Source organism: Convolutriloba macropyga, chromosome 14 (assembly GCF_964194025.1).
Source record: "Convolutriloba macropyga chromosome 14, txConMacr16.3, whole genome shotgun sequence".
NCBI lineage: Eukaryota > Metazoa > Xenacoelomorpha > Acoela > Convolutidae > Convolutriloba > Convolutriloba macropyga.
In genome coordinates, this window is record NC_134481.1 from 4,814,926 (window position 1) to 4,839,621 (window position 24,696).

The 24,696-nt window shown below is 38.1% G+C and overlaps 1 protein-coding gene and 31 non-coding genes across 32 annotated transcripts in view; 1 reads left to right on the top strand and 31 right to left on the bottom strand.

The window, feature by feature from the left end:
* LOC142353387 (lipoxygenase homology domain-containing protein 1-like) overlaps positions 1–24,696 on the top strand; it is a 180,049-nt gene that overhangs the window by 117,686 nt on the left and 37,667 nt on the right. The window lies entirely within an intron of this gene.
* Trnac-gca (transfer RNA cysteine (anticodon GCA)) lies at positions 100–171 on the bottom strand. The gene has a single exon. It is a non-coding gene; the product is annotated as a tRNA-Cys (tRNA).
* Trnac-gca (transfer RNA cysteine (anticodon GCA)) lies at positions 526–597 on the bottom strand. Its single transcript has one exon. It is a non-coding gene; the product is annotated as a tRNA-Cys (tRNA).
* Trnac-gca (transfer RNA cysteine (anticodon GCA)) lies at positions 954–1,025 on the bottom strand. The gene has a single exon. It is a non-coding gene; the product is annotated as a tRNA-Cys (tRNA).
* On the bottom strand, positions 1,374–1,446 carry Trnac-gca (transfer RNA cysteine (anticodon GCA)). The gene has a single exon. It is a non-coding gene; the product is annotated as a tRNA-Cys (tRNA).
* Trnac-gca (transfer RNA cysteine (anticodon GCA)) lies at positions 2,264–2,335 on the bottom strand. The gene has a single exon. It is a non-coding gene; the product is annotated as a tRNA-Cys (tRNA).
* Positions 2,685–2,756, bottom strand: Trnac-gca (transfer RNA cysteine (anticodon GCA)). The gene has a single exon. It is a non-coding gene; the product is annotated as a tRNA-Cys (tRNA).
* Positions 3,109–3,180, bottom strand: Trnaf-aaa (transfer RNA phenylalanine (anticodon AAA)). Its single transcript has one exon. It is a non-coding gene; the product is annotated as a tRNA-Phe (tRNA).
* Trnac-gca (transfer RNA cysteine (anticodon GCA)) lies at positions 3,528–3,599 on the bottom strand. Its single transcript has one exon. It is a non-coding gene; the product is annotated as a tRNA-Cys (tRNA).
* Positions 3,948–4,019, bottom strand: Trnac-gca (transfer RNA cysteine (anticodon GCA)). Its single transcript has one exon. It is a non-coding gene; the product is annotated as a tRNA-Cys (tRNA).
* Positions 4,791–4,862, bottom strand: Trnac-gca (transfer RNA cysteine (anticodon GCA)). The gene has a single exon. It is a non-coding gene; the product is annotated as a tRNA-Cys (tRNA).
* Trnag-gcc (transfer RNA glycine (anticodon GCC)) lies at positions 6,459–6,530 on the bottom strand. The gene has a single exon. It is a non-coding gene; the product is annotated as a tRNA-Gly (tRNA).
* On the bottom strand, positions 7,712–7,783 carry Trnac-gca (transfer RNA cysteine (anticodon GCA)). The gene has a single exon. It is a non-coding gene; the product is annotated as a tRNA-Cys (tRNA).
* Trnac-gca (transfer RNA cysteine (anticodon GCA)) lies at positions 8,130–8,201 on the bottom strand. The gene has a single exon. It is a non-coding gene; the product is annotated as a tRNA-Cys (tRNA).
* On the bottom strand, positions 8,549–8,620 carry Trnac-gca (transfer RNA cysteine (anticodon GCA)). The gene has a single exon. It is a non-coding gene; the product is annotated as a tRNA-Cys (tRNA).
* Trnac-gca (transfer RNA cysteine (anticodon GCA)) lies at positions 8,967–9,038 on the bottom strand. Its single transcript has one exon. It is a non-coding gene; the product is annotated as a tRNA-Cys (tRNA).
* On the bottom strand, positions 9,807–9,878 carry Trnac-gca (transfer RNA cysteine (anticodon GCA)). Its single transcript has one exon. It is a non-coding gene; the product is annotated as a tRNA-Cys (tRNA).
* Positions 11,907–11,976, bottom strand: Trnaa-ugc (transfer RNA alanine (anticodon UGC)). The gene has a single exon. It is a non-coding gene; the product is annotated as a tRNA-Ala (tRNA).
* On the bottom strand, positions 12,327–12,398 carry Trnac-gca (transfer RNA cysteine (anticodon GCA)). The gene has a single exon. It is a non-coding gene; the product is annotated as a tRNA-Cys (tRNA).
* On the bottom strand, positions 15,692–15,763 carry Trnac-gca (transfer RNA cysteine (anticodon GCA)). The gene has a single exon. It is a non-coding gene; the product is annotated as a tRNA-Cys (tRNA).
* Positions 16,531–16,602, bottom strand: Trnas-gga (transfer RNA serine (anticodon GGA)). Its single transcript has one exon. It is a non-coding gene; the product is annotated as a tRNA-Ser (tRNA).
* Trnac-gca (transfer RNA cysteine (anticodon GCA)) lies at positions 16,952–17,023 on the bottom strand. The gene has a single exon. It is a non-coding gene; the product is annotated as a tRNA-Cys (tRNA).
* On the bottom strand, positions 17,370–17,441 carry Trnas-gga (transfer RNA serine (anticodon GGA)). Its single transcript has one exon. It is a non-coding gene; the product is annotated as a tRNA-Ser (tRNA).
* Positions 17,791–17,862, bottom strand: Trnas-gga (transfer RNA serine (anticodon GGA)). The gene has a single exon. It is a non-coding gene; the product is annotated as a tRNA-Ser (tRNA).
* Positions 18,212–18,283, bottom strand: Trnas-gga (transfer RNA serine (anticodon GGA)). The gene has a single exon. It is a non-coding gene; the product is annotated as a tRNA-Ser (tRNA).
* Trnac-gca (transfer RNA cysteine (anticodon GCA)) lies at positions 18,633–18,704 on the bottom strand. Its single transcript has one exon. It is a non-coding gene; the product is annotated as a tRNA-Cys (tRNA).
* Positions 19,050–19,121, bottom strand: Trnas-gga (transfer RNA serine (anticodon GGA)). The gene has a single exon. It is a non-coding gene; the product is annotated as a tRNA-Ser (tRNA).
* On the bottom strand, positions 19,471–19,542 carry Trnas-gga (transfer RNA serine (anticodon GGA)). Its single transcript has one exon. It is a non-coding gene; the product is annotated as a tRNA-Ser (tRNA).
* On the bottom strand, positions 19,892–19,963 carry Trnas-gga (transfer RNA serine (anticodon GGA)). The gene has a single exon. It is a non-coding gene; the product is annotated as a tRNA-Ser (tRNA).
* On the bottom strand, positions 20,312–20,383 carry Trnas-gga (transfer RNA serine (anticodon GGA)). The gene has a single exon. It is a non-coding gene; the product is annotated as a tRNA-Ser (tRNA).
* Positions 20,731–20,802, bottom strand: Trnac-gca (transfer RNA cysteine (anticodon GCA)). Its single transcript has one exon. It is a non-coding gene; the product is annotated as a tRNA-Cys (tRNA).
* Positions 22,825–22,896, bottom strand: Trnac-aca (transfer RNA cysteine (anticodon ACA)). The gene has a single exon. It is a non-coding gene; the product is annotated as a tRNA-Cys (tRNA).

Here is a 24,696-nt window from a genome sequence, read left to right on the forward strand (position 1 = left end):
AGAGGAGTCCTGAAGGAGATGACTACAATATTCTCTTCCTTTTTTTTACAAAAATCAACTAACTCTTTTTTGGTCACTCGTAGAAAAATGTTATCGTTTAGGGGACACCCGGATTTGAACCGAGGACCTCTCGATCTGCAGTCGAATGCTCTACCACTGAGCTATATCCCCATATTCGAACCAGATTGCTAATGATCATGGGCAGACTGTTTCGAATGATTCCCTAGTTCCGCAGCTTTTGCTAAATCGCCAGCAAAAAAAACTCTTTTAGACAAGAAGTAAAATTTTTGTTTTTTCTGAAGAATGTTTTAGACAAGGAGTCCTGTTTAAAGTTGATGTGGGTCTTTCTGCTGGTTTGGACATAACATTTTTCCTCCATAAATTTAAATTGCTTCCGATCTGATTCTGTATACTTACTTAATGAACTAGAGGAGCCCTGAAGGAGATGACTACAATATTCTCTTCCTTTTTTTACAAAAATCAACTAACTCTTTTTTGGTCACTCGTAGAAAAGTGTTATCGTTTAGGGGACACCCGGATTTGAACCGAGGACCTCTCGATCTGCAGTCGAATGCTCTACCACTGAGCTATATCCCCATATTCGAACCAGATTGCTAATGATCATGGGCAGACTGTTTCGAATGATTCCCTAGTTCCGCAGCTTTTGCTAAATCGCCAGCAAAAAAAAACTCTTTTAGACAAGAAGTAAAATTTTTGTTTTTTCTGAAGAATGTTTTAGACAAGGAGTCCTGTTTAAAGTCGATGTGGGTCTTTCTGCTGGTTTGGACATAACATTTTTCCTCCATAAATTTACATTGCTTCCGATCTCATTCTGTATACTTACTTAATGAACTAGAGGAGTCCTGAAGGAGATGACTACAATTTTCTCTTACTTTTTTTTACAAAAATCAACTAACTCTTTTTTGGTCACTCGTAGAAAAGTGTTATTGTTTAGGGGACACCCGGATTCGAACCGAGGCCCTCTCGATCTGCAGTCGAATGCTCTACCACTGAGCTATATCCCCATATTCGAGCTAGATTGCTAATGATCATGGGCAGACTGTTTCGAATGATTCCCTAGTTCCGCAGCTTTTGCTAAATCGCCAGCAAAGAAAACTCTTTTAGACAAGCAGTAAAATTTTTGTTTTTCTGAAGAATGTTTTAGACAAGGAGTCCTGTTTAAAGTCGACGCGGGTCTTTCTGTTGGTTTGGACATAACACTTTTCCTCCTTAAATTTAAATCGCTTCCGATCTGATTCTGTATACTTAATGATCTACAGGATTCCTAAAGGAGATGACTACCATATTCTTTTCCTTTTTTACAAAAATCAACTAATTCTTTTTTTGGTCGCTCGTAGAAAATTGTTCGTATCTGGGGGCCACCCGGATTTGAACCGAGGACCTCTCGATCTGCAGTCGAAAGCTCTACCACTGAGCTATATCCCTATATTCGAAAGAGATTGCTTATGCTCATCCGCAGACTGTTTCGAATGATTCCCTAGTTCCACAGCTTTTGCTAAATCGCCAGCAAAGAAAACTCTTTTAGACAAGCAGTAAAATTTTTGTTTTTCTGAAGAATGTTTTAGACAAGGAGTCCTGTTTAAAGTCGATGTGGGTCTTTCTGTTGGTTTGGACATAACACTTTTCCTCCTTAAATTTAAATCGCTTCCGATCTGATTCTGTATACCTAATGATCTACAGGATTCCTAAAGGAGATGACTACCATATTCTTTTCCTTTTTTACAAAAATCAACTAATTCTTTTTTTGGTCGCTCGTAGAAAATTGTTCGTATCTGGGGGCCACCCCGATTTGAACCGAGGACCTCTCGATCTGCAGTCGAAAGCTCTACCACTGAGCTATATCCCTATATTCGAAAAAGATTGCTTATGCTCATCCCCAGACTTTTTCGAATGATTTTTTTTTGTTTTTCTGAAGAATGTTTTAGACAAGGAGTCCTGTTTAAAGTCGATGTGGGTCTTTCTGCTGGTTTGGACATAACACTTTTCCTCCATACATTTAAATTGCTTCCGATCTGATTCTGTATACTTACTTAATGAACTAGAGGAGTCCTAAAGGAGATGACTACCTATATTCTCTTCCTTTTTTACAAAAATCAACTAACTATTTTTTGGTCGCTCTTAGAAACTTGTTATTGTTTATACCTAATGAACTACAGGATTCCTAAAGGTGATGACTACCATATTTTTTTACAAAAATCAACTAATTCTTTTTTTGGTCGCTCGTAGAAAATTGTTCGTATTTAGGGGACACCCGGCTTTGAACCGAGGACCTCTCGATCTGCAGTCGAATGCTCTACCACTGAGCTATATCCCCATATTCGAAACAGATTACGAATGATCATCGACAGACTGTTTCGAATGATTCCCTAGTTCCGCAGCTTTTGCTAAATCCCCAGCAAAGAAAACTCTTTTAGACAAGCAGTAAAATTTTTCTTTTTCTGAAGAATGTTTTAGACAAGGAGTCCTGTTTAAAGTCGATGTGGGTCTTTCTGCTGGTTTGGACATAACACTTTTCCTCCTTAAATTTAAATCGCTTCCGGTCTGATTCTGTATACTTAATGAACTACAAGATTCCTAAAGGAGATGACTACCATATTCTTTTCCTTTTTTCCAAAAATCAACTAATTCTTTTCTTGATCGCTCGTAGAAATTTGTTCGTATCTGGGGGACACCCGGCTTTGAACCGAGGACCTCTCGATCTGCAGTCGAATGCTCTACCACTGAGCTATATCCCCATATTCGAAACAGATTACGAATGATCATCGACAGACTGTTTCGAATGATTCCCTAGTTCCGCAGCTTTTGCTAAATCCCCAGCAAAGAAAACTCTTTTAGACAAGCAGTAAAATTTTTCTTTTTCTGAAGAATGTTTTAGACAAGGAGTCCTGTTTAAAGTCGATGTGGGTCTTTCTGCTGGTTTGGACATAACACTTTTCGTCCTTAATTTTAAATTGCTTCCGATCTGATTCTATATACTTTATGAACTACAGGAGTCCTAAAGGAGATGAATACCATTTTCCTTTCTTTTTTTTTACAAAAATCAACTAACTCTCTTTTTTGGTCGCTCATAGAAAATGGTTCGTGTTTAGGGGACACCCGGATTTGAACCGAGGACCTCTCGATCTTTGGTCGCATGCTCTACCACTGAGCTATATCCCCATGTTCGAAACAGATTGCTTATGATCATCGACAGTTTGTTTCGAATGATTCGCTTTTCCGGATTTTTTGTCAAATTTCCAGCAAAAAAACTGTTTTAGACAAGCTGTAAAGTTTTTGTTTTTCTTAGGAATGCTTTAGACATGGAGTCATTTTTACGGTCTATGTGGGTCTTTCTGCTGCTTTGGACATAACACTTTTCCTCCTTAAATTTAAATTGCTTCCGATCTGATTCTGTATACTTAATGAACTGCAGTAATCCAAAAGGAGATGACTGCCATATTCTTTTCCTTTTTTACAAAAATCAACTAAATCTTTTTTTGGTCGCTCGTAGAAAATTGATATTGTTTAGGGGACTCTCGGATTTGAACCGAGGACCTCTCGATCTGCAGTCGAATGCTCTACCACTGAACTATATCCCCGTATTCGAAACAGATTGCTAATGATCATCGGGACACTGTTTTGAATGGTTACCTAGTTCCGCAGCTTTTGCTAAATCGATAGCAAAAAAACTCTTTTAGACAAGCAGTAAAATTTTTGTTTTTCTGAAGAATGTTTTAGACAGAGAGTCATGTTTACGGTCTATGTGGGTCTTTCTGCTGCTTTGGACATAACACTTTTCCTCCTTAAATTTAAATTGCTTCCGATCTGATTCTGTATACTTAATGAACTGCAGTAATCCAAAAGGAGATTACTACCATATTCTTTTCCTTTTTTACAAAAATCAACTAAATCTTTTTTTGGTCGCTCGTAGAAAATTGATATTGTTTAGGGGACACACGGATTTGAACCGAGGACCTCTCGATCTGCAGTCGAATGCTCTACCACTGAACTATATCCCCGTATTCGAAACAGATTGCTAATGATCATGGGCAGACTGTTTCGAATGGTTACCTAGTTCCGCAGCTTTTGCAAAATCGCCAGCAAAGAAAATTCTTTTAGACAAGCAGTAAAATTTTTGTTTTTTTTTAAGAATGTTTTAGACAGGGAGTCATGTTTACGGTCTATGTGGGTCTTTCTGCTGCTTCGGACATAACACTTCCTTCATAATTTTAAATTGTTTCCGATCTGATTCTGTATACTTACTTAATGAGCTAGAGGAGTCCTAAGGAGAGGACTACCATATTCTCTTCCTTTTTTTACAAAAATCAACTAACTTATTTTGGCCGCTTGTAGAAAATTTTTATTGTTTAGGGGACACCCGGATGTAAACCGAGGACCTCTCGATCTGCAGTCGGATGCTCTACCTCTGAGCTATAACCCTATATTCGAAACAGATTGCTAATGATCATCGGCAGACTGTTTTGAATGATTCCCTAGTTCCGCAGCTTTTGCTAAATCGCCAGCAAAGAAAATTCTTTTAGACAAGCAGTAAAGTTTTTGTTTTTCTTAAGAATGCTTTAGACAGGGAGTCATGTTTACGGTCTATGTGGGTCTTTCTGCTGCTTTGGACATAACATTTTTCCTCCCTAAATTTAAATTGCTTCCGATCTGATTCTGTAAACTTTATGAACTACAGGAGTCCTAAAGGAGATGACTACCATATTCTTTTCCTTTTTTTATAAAAATCAACTAACTCTTTTTTGGTCGCTCATAGAAAATTGTTCGTGTTTAGGGGACACCCGGATTTGAACCGAGGACCTCTCGCTCTGCAGTCGCTTGCTCTACCACTGAGCTATATCCCCATGTTCGAAACAGATTGCTTATGGTAATGGACAGTTTGTTTCGAATGATTCGCTCTTCCGGATTTTTTGTTCAACTGCCAGCAAAAAAACTGTTTTAGACTAGCTGTAAAGTTTTTGTTTTTCCTAAGAATGCTTTAGACAGGGAGTCATGTTTACGGTCTATGTGGGTCTTTCTGCTGCTTTGGACATAACACTTTTCCTCCTTAAATTTTAATTGCTTCCGATCTGATTCTGTATACTTAATGAACTGCAGGAGTCCTTAAGGAGATGACTACCATATTCTTTTCCTTTTTTACAAAAATCAACTAACTGTTTTTTGGTCGCTCGTAGAAAAATGTTATTGTTTAGAGGACACCCGGATTTGAACCGAGGACCTCTCGATCTGCATTCGAATACTCTACAACTGAGCTATATCCCCATATTCTAAGCAGATTACTATTGATCATCACCAGATTGTTTCTAATGGTTACATAGTTCCGCAGTTTTTGCTATATCGCCAGCAGAAAGATATTCTTTTAGACAAGCAGTAAGGTTTTTGTTTTTCTGAAAATTGTTTTAGACAAGAAGTCCTGTTTACAGTCTATGTGGGTCTATCTCCGGCTTTGAACATAAGAACTTTTCCTCCTTAAATTTAAATTGCTTTTGATCTGATTCTGTATGCTTAATGAACTACAGTAGTCCTAAAGGAGATGACTACCATATTCTCTTCCTTTTTACAAAATCAACTAACTCTTTTGGTCGCTCGTAGAAAATTGTTATTGTTTAGGGGACACCCTGATTTGACCCCAGGACCTCTCGCTCTGCATTCGAATGCTCTAACGCTGAGCTATATCCCCATATTCGAAACAGATTGCTAATGATCATGGACAGACTGTTTCCAATAATTCCCTAGTTCTGCAGCTTTTGCTAAATCGCCAGCAAAGAAAAATTTTTTAGACAAGCAGTAAATTTTTTGTTTTTCCTAAGAATGCTTCAGACGGGGAGTCATGTTTACGGTCTATGTGGGTCTTTCTGCTGGTTCGGACATAACACTTTTCCTTAAATTTAAATTGCTTGCCATCTGATTCTGTATACTTTATGAACTACAGGAGTCCTAAAGGAGATGACTACGATATTCTTTTCCTTTTTACAAAAATCAACTAACTCTTTTTTGGTCGCTCGTAGAAAATTGTTATTGTTTAGGGGACACCCGGTTTTGAACCGAGGACCTCTCGATCTGCATTCGAATGCTCTAACGCTGAGCTATATCCCCATATTCGAAACAGATTGCTAATGATCATGGACAGACTGTTTCCAATAATTCCCTAGTTCTGCAGCTTTTGCTAAATCGCCAGCAAAGAAAAATTTTTTAGACAAGCAGTAAATTTTTTGTTTTTCCTAAGAATGCTTCAGACGGGGAGTCATGTTTACGGTCTATGTGGGTCTTTCTGCTGGTTCGGACATAACACTTTTCCTTAAATTTAAATTGCTTGCCATCTGATTCTGTATACTTTATGAACTACAGTAGTCCTGAAGGAGATGGCTACCATATTCTCTTCCTTTTTACAAAAATCAACTAACTCTTTTTTGGTCGCTCGTAGAAAGTTGTTATTGTTTGGGGGACACCCGGATTTAAACCGAGGACCTCTCGATCGGCAGTCGAATGCTCTACCACTGAGCTATATCACCATACTCGAAAGAGATTGCTAATGATCATCGACAGTCTGGTTTTAATGATTCCATAGTTCCGGAGTTTTCGTTAAATTGCCAGCAAAAGAACTGTTGTAGACTAGCTGTAAAGTTTTTGTTTTTCCTAAGAATGCTTTAGACAGGGAGTCATGTTTACGGTCTATGTGGGTCTTTCTGCTGCTTTGGACATAACACTTTTCCTCCTTAAATTTTAATTGCTTCCGATCTGATTCTGTATACTTAATGAACTGCAGGAGTCCTTAAGGAGATGACTACCATATTCTTTTCCTTTTTTACAAAAATCAACTAACTGTTTTTTGGTCGCTCGTAGAAAAATGTTATTGTTTAGAGGACACCCGGATTTGAACCGAGGACCTCTCGATCTGCATTCGAATACTCTACAACTGAGCTATATCCCCATATTCTAAGCAGATTACTATTGATCATCACCAGATTGTTTCTAATGGTTACATAGTTCCGCAGTTTTTGCTATATCGCCAGCAGAAAGATATTCTTTTAGACAAGCAGTAAGGTTTTTGTTTTTCTGAAAATTGTTTTAGACAAGAAGTCCTGTTTACAGTCTATGTGGGTCTATCTCCGGCTTTGAACATAAGAACTTTTCCTCCTTAAATTTAAATTGCTTTTGATCTGATTCTGTATGCTTAATGAACTACAGTAGTCCTAAAGGAGATGACTACCATATTCTCTTCCTTTTTACAAAATCAACTAACTCTTTTGGTCGCTCGTAGAAAATTGTTATTGTTTAGGGGACACCCTGATTTGACCCCAGGACCTCTCGCTCTGCATTCGAATGCTCTAACGCTGAGCTATATCCCCATATTCGAAACAGATTGCTAATGATCATGGACAGACTGTTTCCAATAATTCCCTAGTTCTGCAGCTTTTGCTAAATCGCCAGCAAAGAAAAATTTTTTAGACAAGCAGTAAGTTTTTTGTTTTTCCTAAGAATGCTTCAGACGGGGAGTCATGTTTACGGTCTATGTGGGTCTTTCTGCTGGTTCGGACATAACACTTTTCCTTAAATTTAAATTGCTTGCCATCTGATTCTGTATACTTTATGAACTACAGGAGTCCTAAAGGAGATGACTACGATATTCTTTTCCTTTTTACAAAAATCAACTAACTCTTTTTTGGTCGCTCGTAGAAAATTGTTATTGTTTAGGGGACACCCGGTTTTGAACCGAGGACCTCTCGATCTGCAGTCGAATGCTCTCCCTCTGAGCTATATCCCCATATTCGAAAGAGATTGCTAATGATCATCGACAGACTGTTTCGAATGATTCCCTAGTTCCGCAGCTTTTGCTAAATCGCCAGCAAAGAAAATTTTTTAGACAAGCAGTAAATTTTTTTTTCTGAAGAATGTTTTAGCCAAGGAGTCCTGTTTAAAGTCGATGTGGGTCTTTCTGCTGGTTTGGACATAACACTTCTCCTCCTTAAATTTAAATTGCTTGCCATCTGATTCTGTATACTTTATGAACTACAGGAGTCCTAAAGGAGATGACTACCATATTCTTTTCCTTTTTTACAAAAATCAACTAACTCTCTTTTTTGGTCGCTCATAGAAAATTGTTCGTGTTTAGGGGACACCCGGATTTGAACCGAGTTCCTCTCGATCTGCAGTCGAATGCTCTACCACTGAGCTATATCCGCATATTCGAAACAGATTGCTAATGATCATACGTAGACTGTTTCAAATGATTCCCTAGTTCCGCAGCTTTTTCTAAATCGCCAGCAAAGAAAGTTTTTAGATAAGCAGTAAATTTTTTGTTTTTCCTAAGAATGCTTGAGACAGGGGTCATGTTTACGGTCTATGTGGGTCTTTCTGCTGCTTTGGACATAACACTTTTCCTCCTTAAATTTAAATTGCTTCCGATCTGATTTTGTATACTTTATGAACTACAGGAGTCCTAAAGGAGATGACTACCATATTCTTTTCCCTTTTTACAAAAATCAACTAACTCTCTTTTTTGGTCGCTCATAGAAAATTGTTCGTGTTTAGGGGACACCCGGATTTGAACCGAGGTCCTCTCGATCTGCAGTCGAATGCTCTACCACTGAGCTATATCCGCATATTCGAAACAGATTGCTAATGATCATAAGTAGACTGTTTCGAATGATTCCCTAGTTCCGCAGCTTTTGCTAAATTGCCAGCAAAGAAAGTTTTTTAGACGAGCAGTAAATTTTTTGTTTTTCCTAAGAATGCTGTAGACGGGGAGTCATGTTTACGGTCTATGTGGGTCTTTCTGCTGGTTCGGACATAACACTTTTCCTCCTTAAATTTAAATTGCTTGCCATCTGATTCTGTATACTTTATGAACTACAGGAGTCCTAAAGGAGATGACTACCATATTCTTTTCCTTTTTACAAAAATCAACTAACTCTTTTTTGGTCGCTCGTAGAAAATTGTTTTTGTTTAGGGGACACCCGGGTTTGAACCGAGGACCTCTCGATCTGCAGTCGGATGCTCTCCCTCTGAGCTATATCCCCATATTCGAAACAGATTGCTAATGATCATGGACAGACTGTTTCGAATGATTCCCTAGTTCCGCAGCTTTTGCTAAATCGCCAGCAAAGAAAATTTTTTAGACAAGCAGTAAAGTTTTTGTTTTTCTTAAGATTGCTTTAGAAAGGGAGTCATGTTTACAGTCTATGTGGGTCTTTCTGCTGCTTTGGACATAACACTTTTCTTCCTTAAACTTAAATTGCTTCCGATCTGATTTTGTATACTTTATGAACTAAAGAAGTGCTAAAGGAGATGACTACCAAATTCTTTTCTTTTTTTTACAAAAATCAACTAACTCTTTTTTAATCGCTCGTAGAAAATTTTTATTGTTTAGGGGACACCCGGATTTGAACCGAGGACCTCTCGATGCTGTCGAATGCTCTCCATCTGAGCTATATCCCCATAATCGAAACAGATTGCTTATGATCATCGTCAGATTGTTTCGAATGATTCCCTAGTTCCGCAGCTTTTGCTAAATCGCCAGCAAAGAAAATTCTTTTAAACAAGCAGTAAAGTTTTTGTTTTTCTTAAGATTGCTTTAGAAAGGGAGTCATGTTTACGGTCTATGTGGGTCGTTCTGCTGCTTTGGACATAACACTTTTCCTCCTTAAATTTAAATTGCTTCGGATCTGATTCTGTATACTTTATGAACTACAGGAGTCCTAAAGGAGATGACTACCATATTCTTTTCATTTTTTACAAAAATCAACTAACTCTCTTTTTTGGTCGCTCATAGAAAGTTGTTCGTGTTTAGGGGACACCCGGATTTGAACCTAGGACCTCTCGATCTGCAGTCGCATGCTCTACCACTGAGCTATATCCCCATGTTCGAAACAGATTGCTTATGATCATCGACATTTTGTTTCGAATGATTCGCTTTTCCGGATTTTTTGTTAAATTGCCAGCAAAAAAACTGTTTTAGACAAGCTGTAAAGTTTTTGTTTTTCATAAGAATGCTTTAGACAGGGAGTCATGTTTACGGTCTATGTGGGTCTTTCTGCTGCTTTGGACATAACACTTTTCCTCCTTAAATTTAAATTGCTTCCGATCTGATTCTGTATAGTTAATAAACTGCAGGAGTCCATAAGGAGATGACTACCATATTCTTTTCCTTTTTTACAAAAATCAACTAACTGTTTTTTGGTCGGTCGTAGAAAAATGTTATTGTTTAGAGGACACCCGGATTTGAACCCAGGATCTCTCGATCTGCATTCGAATACTCTACAACTGAGCTATATCCCCTTATCCGAAGCAGATTACTATTGATCATCAACAGATTGTTTCTAATGGTTACTTAGTTCCGCAGTTTTTGCTAAATCTCCAGCAGATAGATATTCTTTTAGACAAGCAGTAAGGTTTTTGTTTTTCTGAAAATTGTTTTAGACAAGAAGTCCTGTTTACAGTCTATGTGGGTCTATCTCCGGCTTTGGACATAAGATCTTTTCCTTCTTAAATTTAAATTGCTTTTGATCTGATTCTGTATGCTTAATGAACTACAGTAGTCCTAAAGGAGATGACTACCATATTCTCTTCCTTTTTACAGAAATCAATTAACTGTTTTTTGGTCACTCGTAGAAAATTGTTATTGTTTAGGGGACACCCGGATTTGACCCCAGGACCTCTCGATCTGCATTCGAATACTCTACAACTGAGCTATATCCCCTTATCCGAAGCAGATTACTATTGATCATCAACAGATTGTTTCTAATGGTTACATAGTTCCGCAGTTTTTGCTAAATCTCCAGCAGATAGATATTCTTTTAGACAAGCAGTAAGGTTTTTGTTTTTCTGAAAATTGTTTTAGACAAGAAGTCCTGTTTACAGTCTATGTGGGTCTATCTCCGGCTTTGGACATAAGATCTTTTCCTTCTTAAATTTAAATTGCTTTTGATCTGATTCTGTATGCTTAATGAACTACAGTAGTCCTAAAGGAGATGACTACCATATTCTCTTCCTTTTTACAGAAATCAATTAACTCTTTTTTGGTCGCTCGTAGAAAATTGTTATTGTTTAGGGGACACCCGGATTTGACCCCAGGACCTCTCGCTCTGCATTCGAATGCTCTAACGCTGAGCTATATCCCCATATTCGGAACAGATTGCTAATGATCATGGACAGACTGTTTCGAATAATTCCCTAGTTATGCAGCTTTTGCTAAATCGCCAGCAAAGAAAAATTTTTTAGGCAAGCAGTAAATTTTTTGTTTTTCCTAAGAATGCTTTAGACAGGGAGTCATGCTTACGGTCTATGTGGGTCTTTCTGCTGCTTTGGACAAAACACTTTTCCTCCTTAATTTTAAATTGCTTCCGATCTGATTCTGTATACTTTATGAACTACAGGAGTCCTAAAGGAGATGACTACCATATTCTTATCATTTTTTACAAAAATCAACTAACTCTTTTTTGGTCGCTCGTAGAAAATTGTTATTGTTTAGGGGACACCCGGATTTGACCCCAGGACCTCTCGCTCTGCATTCGAATGCTCTAACGCTGAGCTATATCCCCATATTCGGAACAGATTGCTAATGATCATGGACAGACTGTTTCGAATAATTCCCTAGTTATGCAGCTTTTGCTAAATCGCCAGGAAAGAAAAATTTTTTAGACAAGCAGTAAAGTTTTTGTTTTTCCTAAGAATGCTTTAGACAGGGAGTCATGCTTACGGTCTATGTGGGTCTTTCTGCTGCTTTGGACAAAACACTTTTCCTCCTTAATTTTAAATTGCTTCCGATCTGATTTTGTATACTTTATGAACTACAGAAGTGCTAAAGGAGATGACTACCAAATTCTTTTCTTTTTTTACAAAAATCAACTAACTCTTTTTTGGTCGCTCGTAGAAAATTTTTATTGTTTAGGGGACACCCGGATTTGAACCGAGGACCTCTCGATGCAGTCGAATGCTCTCCCTCTGAGCTATATCCCCATAATCGGAACAGATTGCTCATGATCATCGACAGATTGTTTCGAATGATTCCCTAGTTCCGCAGCTTTTGCTAAATCGCCAGCAAAGAAAATTCTTTTAGACAAGCAGTAAAGTTTTTGTTTTTCTTAAGATTGCTTTAGAAAGGGAGTCATGTTTACGGTCTATGTGGGTCTTTCTGCTGCTTTGGACATAACACTTTTCCTCCTTAAATTTAAATTGCTTCCGATCTGATTCTGTATACTTTATGAACTACAGGAGTCCTAAAGGAGATGACCACCATATTCCTTTCATTTTTTACAAAAATCAACTAACTCTCTTTTTTGGTCGCTCATAGAAAATTGTTCGTGTTTAGGGGACACCCGGATTTGAACCTAGGACCTCTCGATCTGCAGTCGCATGCTCTACCACTGAGCTATATCCCCATGTTCGAAACAGATTGCTTATGATCATGGACAGTTTGTTTCGAATGATTCGCTTTTCCGGATTTTTTGTTAAATTGCCAGCAAAAAAATTGTTTTAGACAAGCTGTAAAGTTTTTGTTTTTCTTAAGAATGCTTTAGACAGGGAGTCATGTTTACGGTCTATGTGGGTCTTTCTGCTGCTTTGGACATAACACTTTTCCTCCTTAAATTTAAATTGCTTCCGATCTGACTCTGTATAGTTAATGAACTGCAGGAGTCCATAAGGAGATGACTACCATATTCTTTTCCTTTTTTACAAAAATCAACTAACTGTTTTTTGGTCGCTCGTAGAAAAATGTTATTGTTTAGAGGACACCCGGATTTGAACCGAGGACCTCTCGATCTGCATTCGAATACTCTACAACTGAGCTATATCCCCTTATCCGAAGCAGATTACTATTGATCATCAACAGATTGTTTCTAATGGTTACATAGTTCCGCAGTTTTTGCTAAATCGCCAGCAGAAAGATATTCTTTTAGACAAGCAGTAAGGTTTTTGTTTTTCTGAAAATTGTTTTAGACAAGAAGTCCTGTTTACAGTCTATGTGGGTCTATCTCCGGCTTTGGACATAAGATCTTTTCCTTCTTAAATTTAAATTGCTTTTGATCTGATTCTGTATGCTTAATGAACTACAGTAGTCCTAAAGGAGATGACTACCATATTCTCTTCCTTTTTACAAAAATCAACTAACTCTTTTTTGGTTGCTCGTAGAAAATTGTTATTGTTTAGGGGACACCCGGATTTGACCTCAAGACCTCTCGCTCTGCATTCGAATGCTCTAACGCTGAGCTATATCCCCATATTCGGAACAGATTGCTAATGATCATGGACAGACTGTTTCGAATAATTCCCTAGTTATGCAGCTTTTGCTAAATCGCCAGCAAAGAAAAATTTTTTAGACAAGCAGTAAATTTTTTGTTTTTCCTAAGAATGCTTTAGACAGGGAGTCATGCTTACGGTCTATGTGGGTCTTTCTGCTGCTTTGGACAAAACACTTTTCCTCCTTAATTTTAAATTGCCTCAGATCCAATTATGTGCACTTATTGACCTACACGAGTCCTTATGGAGATGATTACCACATTCTCTTCCTTTTTTGAAAATTCATCAATCTCATTTTGTTTTTGTTGCTCGTAGAAAAATTTCGTTGGTTATGGGACACCCAGATTTGATCCGGAGACCTCTCGATGCAGTCGAATGCTCTCCCTCTGAGCTATATCCCCATAATCGAAAGAGATTGCTAATGATCATCGACAGACTGTTTCGAATGGTTCCCTAGTTCCGCAGCTTTTGCTAAATCGCCAGCAAAGAAAATTCTTTTAGACAAGCAAAAAAGTTTTTGTTTTTCTTAAGATTGCTTTAGAAAGGGAGTCATGTTTACAGTTTATGTGGGTCTTTCTGCTGCTTTGGACATAACACTTTTCTTCCTTAAACTTAAATTGCTTCCGATCTGATTTTGTATACTTTATGAACTACAGAAGTGCTAAAGGAGATGACTACCAAATTCTTTTCTTTTTTTTACAAAAATCAACTAACTCTCTTTTTTGGTCGCTCATAGAGAATTGTTCGTGTTTAGGGGACACCCCGATTTGAACCTAGGACCTCTCGATCTGCAGTGGCATGCTCTACCACTGAGCTATATCCCCATGTTCGAAACAGATTGCTTATGATCATGGACAGTTTGTTTCGAATGATTCGCTTTTCCGGATTTTTTGTTAAATTGCCAGCAAAAAAACTGTTTTAGACAAGCTGTAAAGTTTTTGTCTTTCTTAAGAATGCTTTAGACAGGGAGTCATGTTTACGTTCTATGTGGGTCTTTCTGCTGCTTTTAACATAACACTTTTCCTACTTAAATTTAAATTGCTTCCGATCTGATTCTGTATAGTTAATGAACTGCAGGAGTCCATAAGGAGATGACTACCATATTCTTTTCCTTTTTTACAAAAATCAACTAACTGTTTTTTGGTCGCTCGTAGAAAAATGTTATTGTTTAGAGGACACCCGGATTTGAACCGAGGACCTCTCGATCTGCATTCGAATACTCTACAACTGAGCTATATCCCCTTATCCGAAGCAGATTACTATTGATCATCAACAGATTGTTTCTAATGGTTACACAGTTCCGCAGTTTTTGCTAAATCGCCAGCAGAAAGATTTTCTTTCAGACAAGCAGTAAGGTTTTTGTTTTTCTGAAAATTGTTTTAGACAAGAAGTCCTGTTTACAGTCTATGTGGGTCTATCTCCGGCTTTGGACTTAAGATCTTTTCCTTCTTAAATTTAAATTGCTTTTGATCTGATTCTGTATGCTTAATGAACTACAGTAGTCCTAAAGGAGATGACTACCATATTCTCTTCCTTTTTACAAAAATCAACTAACTCTTTTTTGGTCGCTCGTAGAAAATTGTTATTGTTTAGGGGACACCCGGATTTGACCCCAGGACCTCTCGCTCTGCATTCGAATGCTCTAACGCTGAGCTATATCCCCATATTCGGAACAGATTGCTAATGATCATGGACAGACTGTTTCGAATAATTCCCTAGTTATGCAGCTTTTGCTAAATCGCCAGCAAAGAAAAATTTTTTAGACAAGCAGTAAATTTTTTGTTTTTCCTAAGAATGCTTTAGACAGGGAGTCATGCTTACGGTCTATGTGGGTCTTTCTGCTGCTTTGGACAAAACACTTTTTTGCTCCTTAATTTTAAATTGCCTCAGATCCAATTATGTGCACTTATTGACCTACACGAGTCCTTATGGAGATGATTACCACATTCTCTTCCTTTTTTGAAAATTCATCAATCTCATTTTGTTTTTGTTGCTCGTAGAAAAATTTCGTTGGTTATGGGACACCCGGATTTGATCCGGAGACCTCTCAATGCAGTCGAATGCTCTCCCTCTGAGCTATATCCCCATAATCGAAACAGATTGCTTATGATCATCGACAGATTGTTTCGAATGATTCCCTAGTTCCGCAGCTTTTGATACATCGCCAGCAAAGAAAATTCTTTTAGACAAGCAGTAAAGTTTTTGTTTTTCTTAAGATTGCTTTAGAAAGGGAGTCATGTTTACAGTCTATGTGGCTCTTTCTGCTGCTTTGGACATAACACTTTTCTTCCTTAAACTTAAATTGCTTTCGATCTGATTTTGTATACTTTATGAACTACAGAAGTGCTAATGGAGATGACTACCAAATTCTTTTCTTTTTTTACAAAAATCAACTAACTCTTTTTTGGTCGCTCGTAGAAACTTGTTATTGTTTAGGGGTCACCCGGATTTGTACCGAGGACCTCTCGATCTGCAGTCGAATGCTCTACCACTGAGCTATATCCCCATGTTCGAAACAGATTGCTAATGATCATGGACAGACTTTTTCGAATAATTCCCTAGTTCTGCAGTTTTTGCTAAATCGCCAGCAAAGAAAAATTTTTTAGACAAGCAGTAAATTTTTTGTTTTTCCTAAGAATGCTTTAGACAGGGAGTCATGTTTACGGTCTATGTGGGTCTTTCTGCTGCTTTGGACAAAACACTTTTCCTCCTTAATTTTAAATTGCCTCACATCCAATTATGTGCACTTATTGACCTACACGAGTCCTTATGGAGATGATTACCACATTCTCTTCCTTTTTTGAAAATTCGTCAATCTCATTTTGTTTTTGTTGCTCGTAGAAAAATTTCGTTGGTTATGGGACACCCGGATTTGATCCGGAGACCTCTCGATGCAGTCGAATGCTCTCCCTCTGAGCTATATCCCCATAATCGAAACAGATTGCTTATGATCATCGACAGATTGTTTCGAATGATTCCCTAGTTCCGCAGCTTTTGCTAAATCGCCAGCAAAGAAAATTCTTTTAGACAAGCAGTAAAGTTTTTGTTTTTCCTAAGAATGCTTGAGACAGGGAGTCATGTTTACGGTCTATGTGGGTCTTTCTGCTGCTTTGGACATAACACTTTTCTTCCTTAAACTTAAATTGCTTCCGATCTGATTTTGTATACTTTATGAACTACAGAAGTGCTAAAGGAGATGACTACCATATTCTTTTTTTTTTACAAAAATCAACTAACTCTTTTGTGGTCGCTCGTAGAAAATTGTTATTGTTTAGGGGACACCCGGATTTGAACCGAGGACCTCTCGATCTCCAGTCGAATGCTCTACCACTGAGCTATATCCCCATGTTCGAATTAAATTGCTAATGATCATGCGCAGACTGTTTCGAATGATTCCCTAGTTCCGCAGTTTTTGCTAAATCGACAGCAAAGAAAACTCTTTTGGACAAGCTGCAAAGTTTTTGTTTTTCTTAAGAATGCTTTAGACAGGGAGTCATGTTTACGTTCTATGTGGGTCTTTCTGCTGCTTTTAACATAACACTTTTCCTCCTTAAATTTAAATTGCTTTTGATCTGATTCTGAATGCTTAATGAACTACAGTAGTCCTGAAGGAGATGGCTACCATATTCTCTTCCTTTTTACAAAAATTAACTAACTCTTTTTTTTGGTCGCTCGTAGAAAATTGTTATCGTTTAGGGGACACCCGGATTTGAACCGAGGACCTCTCGATCTGCAGTCGAATGCTCTACCACTGAGCTATATCCCCCTGTTCGAAACAGATTGCTAATGATCATCGGCAGACTGTTTCGAATGATTCCCTAGTTCCGCAGCTTTTGCTAAATCTACAGCAAAGAAAACTCTTTTGGACAAGCTGTAAAGTTTTTGTTTTTCTTAAGAATGCTTTAGAAAGGGAGATATGTATACAGTCTATGTGGGTCTTTCTGCTGCTGTGGACATAACACTTTTCTTCATTAAACTTAAATTGCCTCCGATCTGATTTTGTATACTTTATGAACTACAGAAGTGCTAAAGGAGATGACTACCATATTCTTTTTTTTTTACAAAAATCAACTAACTCTTTTTTGGTCGCTCGTAGAAAATTGTTATTGTTTAGGGGACACCAGGATTTGAACCGAGGACCTCTCGATCTCCAGTCGAATGCTCTACCACTGAGCTATATCCCCATGTTCGAATTAAATTGCTAATGATCATGCGCAGACTGTTTCGAATGATTCCCTAGTTCCGCAGCTTTTGCTAAATCGACAGCAAAGAAAACTCTTTTGGACAAGCTGCAAAGTTTTTGTTTTTCTTAAGAATGCTTTAGACAGGGAGTCATGTTTACGTTCTATGTGGGTCTTTCTGCTGCTTTTAACATAACACTTTTCCTCCTTAAATTTAAATTGCTTTTGATCTGATTCTGAATGCTTAATGAACTACAGTAGTCCTGAAGGAGATGGCTACCATATTCTCTTCCTTTTTACAAAAATTAACTAACTCTTTTTTTTGGTCGCTCGTAGAAAATTGTTATCGTTTTGGGGACACCCGGATTTGAACCGAGGACCTCTCGATCTCCAGTCGAATGCTCTACCACTGAGCTATATCCCCATGTTCGAATTAAATTGCTAATGATCATGCGCAGACTGTTTCGAATGATTCCCTAGTTCCGCAGCTTTTGCTAAATCGACAGCAAAGAAAACTCTTTTGGACAAGCTGCAAAGTTTTTGTTTTTCTTAAGAATGCTTTAGACAGGGAGTCATGTTTACGTTCTATGTGGGTTTTTCTGCTGCTTTTAACATAACACTTTTCCTCCTTAAATTTAAATTGCTTTTGATCTGATTCTGAATGCTTAATGAACTACAGTAGTCCTGAAGGAGATGGCTACCATATTCTCTTCCTTTTTACAAAAATTAACTAACTCTTTTTTTTGGTCGCTCGTAGAAAATTGTTATCGTTTAGGGGACACCCGGATTTGAACCGAGGTCCTCTCGATCTCCAGTCGAATGCTCTACGACTGAGCTATATCCCCCTGTTCGAAACAGATTGCTAATGATCATGGGCAGACTGTTTCGAATGATTCCCTAGTTCCGCAGCTTTTGCTAAATCGACAGCAAAGAAAACTCTTTTGGACAAACTGTAAAGTTTTTGTTTTTCTTAAGAATGCTTTAGACAGGGAGTCATGTTTACGTTCTATGTGGGTCCTTCTGCTGCTTTTAACATAACACTTTTCCTCCTTAAATTTAAATTGCTTTTGATCTGATTCTGAATGCTTAATGAACTACAGTAGTCCTGAAGGAGATGGCTACCATATTCTCTTCCTTTTTACAAAAATTAACTAACTCTTTTTTTTGGTCGCTCGTAGAAAATTGTTATCGTTTAGGGGACACCCGGATTTGAACCGAGGACCTCTCGATCTGCAGTCGAATGCTCTACCACTGAGCTATATCCCCCTGTTCGAAACAGATTGCTAATGATCATCGGCAGACTGTTTCGAATGATTCCCTAGTTCCGCAGCTTTTGCTAAATCTACAGCAAAGAAAACTCTTTTGGACAAGCTGTAAAGTTTTTGTTTTTCTTAAGAATGCTTTAGAAAGGGAGATATGTATACAGTCTATGTGGGTCTTTCTGCTGCTGTGGACATAACACTTTTCTTCATTAAACTTAAATTGCCTCCGATCTGATTTTGTATACTTTATGAACTACAGAAGTGCTAAAGGAGATGACTACCATATTCTTTTTTTTTACAAAAATCAACTAACTCTTTTTTGGTCGCTCGTAGAAAATTGTTATTGTTTAGGGGACACCAGGATTTGAACCGAGGACCTCTCGATCTCCAGTCGAATGCTCTACCACTGAGCTATATCCCCATGTTCGAATTAAATTGCTAATGATCATGCGCAGACTGTTTCGAATGATTCCCTAGTTCCGCAGCTTTTGCTAAATCGACAGCAAAGAAAACTCTTTTGGACAAGCTGCAAAGTTTTTGTTTTTCTTAAGAATGCTTTAGACAGGGAGTCATGTTTACGTTCTATGTGGGTCTTTCTGCTGCTTTTAACATAACACTTTTCCTCCTTAAATTTAAATTGCTTTTGATCTGATTCTGAATGCTTAATGAACTACAGTAGTCCTGAAGGAGATGGCTACCATATTCTCTTCCTTTTTACAAAAATTAACTAACTCTTTTTTTTGGTCGCTCGTAGAAAATTGTTATCGTTTTGGGGACACCCGGATTTGAACCGAGGACCTCTCGATCTCCAGTCGAATGCTCTACCACTGAGCTATATCCCCATGTTCGAATTAAATTGCTAATGATCATGCGCAGACTGTTTCGAATGATTCCCTAGTTCCGCAGCTTTTGCTAAATCGACAGCAAAGAAAACTCTTTTGGACAAGCTGCAAAGTTTTTGTTTTTCTTAAGAATGCTTTAGACAGGGAGTCATGTTTACGTTCTATGTGGGTTTTTCTGCTGCTTTTAACATAACACTTTTCCTCCTTAAATTTAAATTGCTTTTGATCTGATTCTGAATGCTTAATGAACTACAGTAGTCCTGAAGGAGATGGCTACCATATTCTCTTCCTTTTTACAAAAATTAACTAACTCTTTTTTTTGGTCGCTCGTAGAAAATTGTTATCGTTTAGGGGACACCCGGATTTGAACCGAGGTCCTCTCGATCTCCAGTCGAATGCTCTACGACTGAGCTATATCCCCCTGTTCGAAACAGATTGCTAATGATCATGGGCAGACTGTTTCGAATGATTCCCTAGTTCCGCAGCTTTTGCTAAATCGACAGCAAAGAAAACTCTTTTGGACAAACTGTAAAGTTTTTGTTTTTCTTAAGAATGCTTTAGACAGGGAGTCATGTTTACGTTCTATGTGGGTCCTTCTGCTGCTTTTAACATAACACTTTTCCTCCTTAAATTTAAGTTGCTTTTGATCTGATTCTGAATGCTTAATGAACTACAGTAGTCCTGAAGGAGATGGCTACCATATTCTCTTCCTTTTTACAAAAATCAACTAACTCTTTTTTTGGTCGCTCGTAGAAAAATGTTATTATTTAGGGGACACCCGGATTTGAACCGAGGACCTCTCGATCTCCAGTCGAATGCTCTACCACTGAGCTGTATCCCCATGTTCGAAACAGATTGCTAAAGATCATCGGCATACTGTTTCGAATGATTCCGTGGTTCCGCAGCTTTTGCTAAATCGACAGCAAAGAAAACTCTTTTGGACAAGCTGTAAAGTTTTTGTTTTTCTTAAGAATGCTTTAGACAGGGAGTCATGTTTACGTTCTATGTGGGTCTTTCTGCTGCTTTTAACAAAACACTTTTCCTCCTTAATTTTAAATTGCTTTTGATCTGATTCTGAATGCTTAATGAACTACAGTAGTCCTGAAGGAGATGGCTACCATATTCTCTTCCTTTTTACAAAAATCAACTAACTCTGTTTTGGTCGCTCGTAGAAAGTTGTTATTGTTTAGGGGACACCCGGATTTGAACCGAGGACCTCTCGATCTGCAGTCGAATGCTCTACCACTGAGCTATATCCCCATGTTCGAAACGGATTGCTATTGATCATCGGCAGACTGTTTCGAATGATTCCCTAGTTCCGCAGTTTTTGCTAAATCGACAGCAAAGAAAACTCTTTTGGACAAGCTGTAGAGTTTCTGTTTTTCTTAAGAATGCTTTAGACAGGGAGTCATATTTACGTTCTATGTGGGTCTTTCTGCTGCTTTTAACATAACACTTTTCCTCCTTAAATTTAAATTGCTTTTGATCTGATTCTGAGTGCTTAATGAACAGTAATCCTGAAGGAGATGGCTACCATATTCTCTTCCTTTTTACAAAAATCAACTAACTCTTTTTTGGTCGCTCGTAGAAAATTGTTGTTATTTAGGGGACACCCGGATTTGACCCCAGGACCTCTCGCTCTGCAGTCGAATGCTCTACAGCTGAGCTATATCCCCATATTCGAAACAGATTGCTAATGATCACCGGGAGACTGTTTCGAATGATTCCCTAGTTCCGGAGTTTTTGCTAAATTGCCAGCAAAAAAACTCTTTTAGACATGCAGTGAAGTTTTTGTTTTTCTGAAGAATGCTTTAGACAGGGAGTCATGTTTACGTTCTATGTGGGTCTTTCGGCTGCTTTGAACATAACACTTTTCCTCCTCAAATTTAAATTGCTTTTCATCTGATTCTGTATGCTTAATGAACTACAGTAGTCCTAAAGGGGATGGCTACCATATTCTCTTCCTTTTTACAAAAATCAACTAACTCTTTTTTGGTCGCTCGTAGAAATTTGTTATTGTTTAGGGGGCACCCGGATTTGCGCCCAGGACCTCTCGCTCTACAGTCGAATGCTCTACCGCTAAGCTAGATTCCCATATTCGAAACAGATTGCTAATGATCATCGACAGACTGTTTCGAATAATTCCCTAGTTCCGCAGCTTTTGCTAAGTCGCCAGCAAAAAACTCTTTTAGACAAACAGTAAAGTTTTTGTTTTTCTTAAGAATGCTTTAGACAGGGAGTCCTGTTTACGGCCTATGTGGGTCTTTCTACTGCTTTGGACATAATACTTTTCTTCCTTAAATTTAATTTGCTTTCGATCTGATTCTGTATGCTTAATGAACTACAGTAGTCCTAAAGGAGATGACTACCAAATTCTCTTCCTTTTTACAAAAATCAACTAACTCTTTTTTTGGTCGCTCGTAGAAAATTCTTATTGTTTAGGTGACACCCGGATTTGACCCCAGGACCTCTCGCACTGCAGTCGAATGCTCTGCCGCTGAGCTATATCCCCATATTCGAAACAGATTGCTAATGATCATCGACAGATTGTTTCTAATGGTTACATAGTTCCGCAGCTTTTGCTAAATCGCCAGCAAAGAAAACTCGTTTAGACAAGCAGTAAAAATTTTGTTTTTCTGAAGAATGTTTCAGACAAGGAGTCCTGTTTAAAGTCTATGTGGGTCTTTCTGCTGCTTTGGAGATAATGTTTTCCCCCCTTAAATTTATATTGCTTCAGAGCTGATTATGTACACTTTTTGAGCTACAGGAGTCCTAAAGGAGATGACTACCATGTTCTCTTCTTTTTTGCAAAAATCGTCAAGCTCATTTTCTGTTTTTGTTGCTCGTAGAAAAATCTTTTTGGTGTGTGGTCTCCAGGATTTGAACCGAGGACCTCTCGATCTCCAGTAGAATGCTCTACCACTTGGCTATATCCCCATGTTGAAACAGATTGCTAATGATCATGCACAGACTGTTTCGAATGATTCGCGTGTTCCGGATTTTTTGTCAAACGGCCAGCAGAAAATTTTTTTAGACAAGCAGTAAATTTTTTGTTTTTCTTAAGAATGCTTTAGACAGGGAGTCCTGTTTACGGCCTATGTGGGTCTTTCTGCTGCTTTGGAAAAAACATTTTTCCTCCTTAATTTTAATTGCTTCCGATATGATTCTGTATACTTAATGAACTACAGTAGTCCTAAAGGCGATGACTACCATATTCGTTTCCTGTTTTACAAAAATCAACTAACTTTTTGTTTGGTCGCTCGAAAAAAATTGTTAGTATTTAGGGGACACCCGGATTTGAACCGAGGACCTCTCAATCTGTAGTCGAATGCTCTGCAACTGAGCTATATCCCCATATTCGAAACAGATTGCTAATGATCATGGACAGACTGTTTCGAATGTTTCGCTTGTTCCGGATTTTTTGTTAAATTGCCAGCAGAAAAACTCTATTAGACAAGCAGTAAAGTTTTTTGTTTTTGTTAAGAATGCTTTAGACAGTGAGTCCTGTTTAGGGCCTATGTGGGTCTTTCTGCTGCTTTGGACATAAATTTTTCCTCCTTAAATTTAATTTGCTTTCCATCTGATTCTGTATGCTTAATGAACTACAGTAGTCCTAAAGGAGATGACTACCATATTCTCTTCCTTTTTTTACAAAAATCAACTAACTCTTTTTTTGGTCGCTTGTAGAAAATTTTTATTGTTTAGGGGACACCCTGATATGACCCCAGGACCTCTCGCTCTGCAGTTGAATGCTCTACCGCTGAGCTATATCCCCATATTCGAAACAGATTGCTAATGATCATGGATAGACTGTTTCGAATGATTCGCTTGTTCAGGATTTTTTGTTAAAATGCCAGCAGAAAAACTCTATTAGTTTAGGAGACTCCCGGATTTGAACTGAAGAACTCTCGCTCTGGAGTCGAATGCTCTACCACTGAGCTGTATCACCATACTCGAAAGAGATTGCTAATGATCATCGACAGAATGTTTTTAATGATTCCATAGTTCCGGATTTTTCGTTAAATTGCCAGCAAAGAATCTCTTTTAGACAAGCAGTAAAGTTTTTTGTTTTTCTTAAGTATGCCTTAGACAGGGAGTCCTCTTTACGGTTTATGTGGGTCTTTCTGCTGCTTTGGACATAACTTTTTTCTCCTCAAATTTAAATTGCTTCAGATCTGATTCTGTGCATTTATTGAGCTACAGGAGTCCTTAGGGAGTTGATTACCATATTCTCTTCCTTTTTGGGAAAATCATCCAGCTCATTTTGTTTTTGTGCAAGTAGGAAAATGTTTTTCGGTTGCGGGACACCCGGAGTTGCACCGAGGATCTCTCAATCTGCAGTCGAATGCTCTACCACTGAGCTGTATCCCCATATTCGAAAGAGATTGCTAATGATCACCGGGAGACTGTTTCGAATGATTCCCTAGTTCCGGAGTTTTTGCTAAATTGCCAGCAAAACATCTCTTTTAGACAAGCAGTGAAGATTTTGTTGTTCTGAAGAATGCCTTAGACAGGGAGTCCTGTTTACGGTCTATGTGGGTCTTTCTGCTGCTTTGGACATAAAATTTTTCCTCCTTAATTATAAATTGCTTCAGATCTGATTATTTGCATTTATTGAGCTACAGGAGTCCCTATGGAGATTTTTACCATATTCTCTTCCTTTTTGGAAAAATCATCAAGCTCTTTTTGTTTTTGCTGCTCGTAGAAAAATGTTTTTTGGTTAGGGGACACCCGTATTTGCACTGAGGACCTCTCAATCTGCAGTCGAATGCTCTAACACTGAGCTATATCCCCATATTCGAAAGAGATTGCTAATGATCATCGAGAGACTGTTTCGAATGATTCCCTAGTTCCGGAGTTTTTGCTAAATTGAAAGCAAAAAATCTCTTTTAGACAAGCAGTAAAGTTTTTGTTTTTCTGAAGTATGCCTTAGACAGGGAGTCCTGTTTACGGTCTATGTGGGTCTTTCTGCTGCTTTGGACATAAAATTTTTCCTCCTTAATTTTAAATTGCTTCAGATCTGATTATGTGCATTTATTTCGCTACAGGAGTCCTTATGGAGATGATTACCATATTCTCTTCCTTTTTGGAAAAATCAAGCTCGTTTTGTTTTTGCTGCTCGTAGAAAAATGTTTTTTGGTTAGGGGACACCCG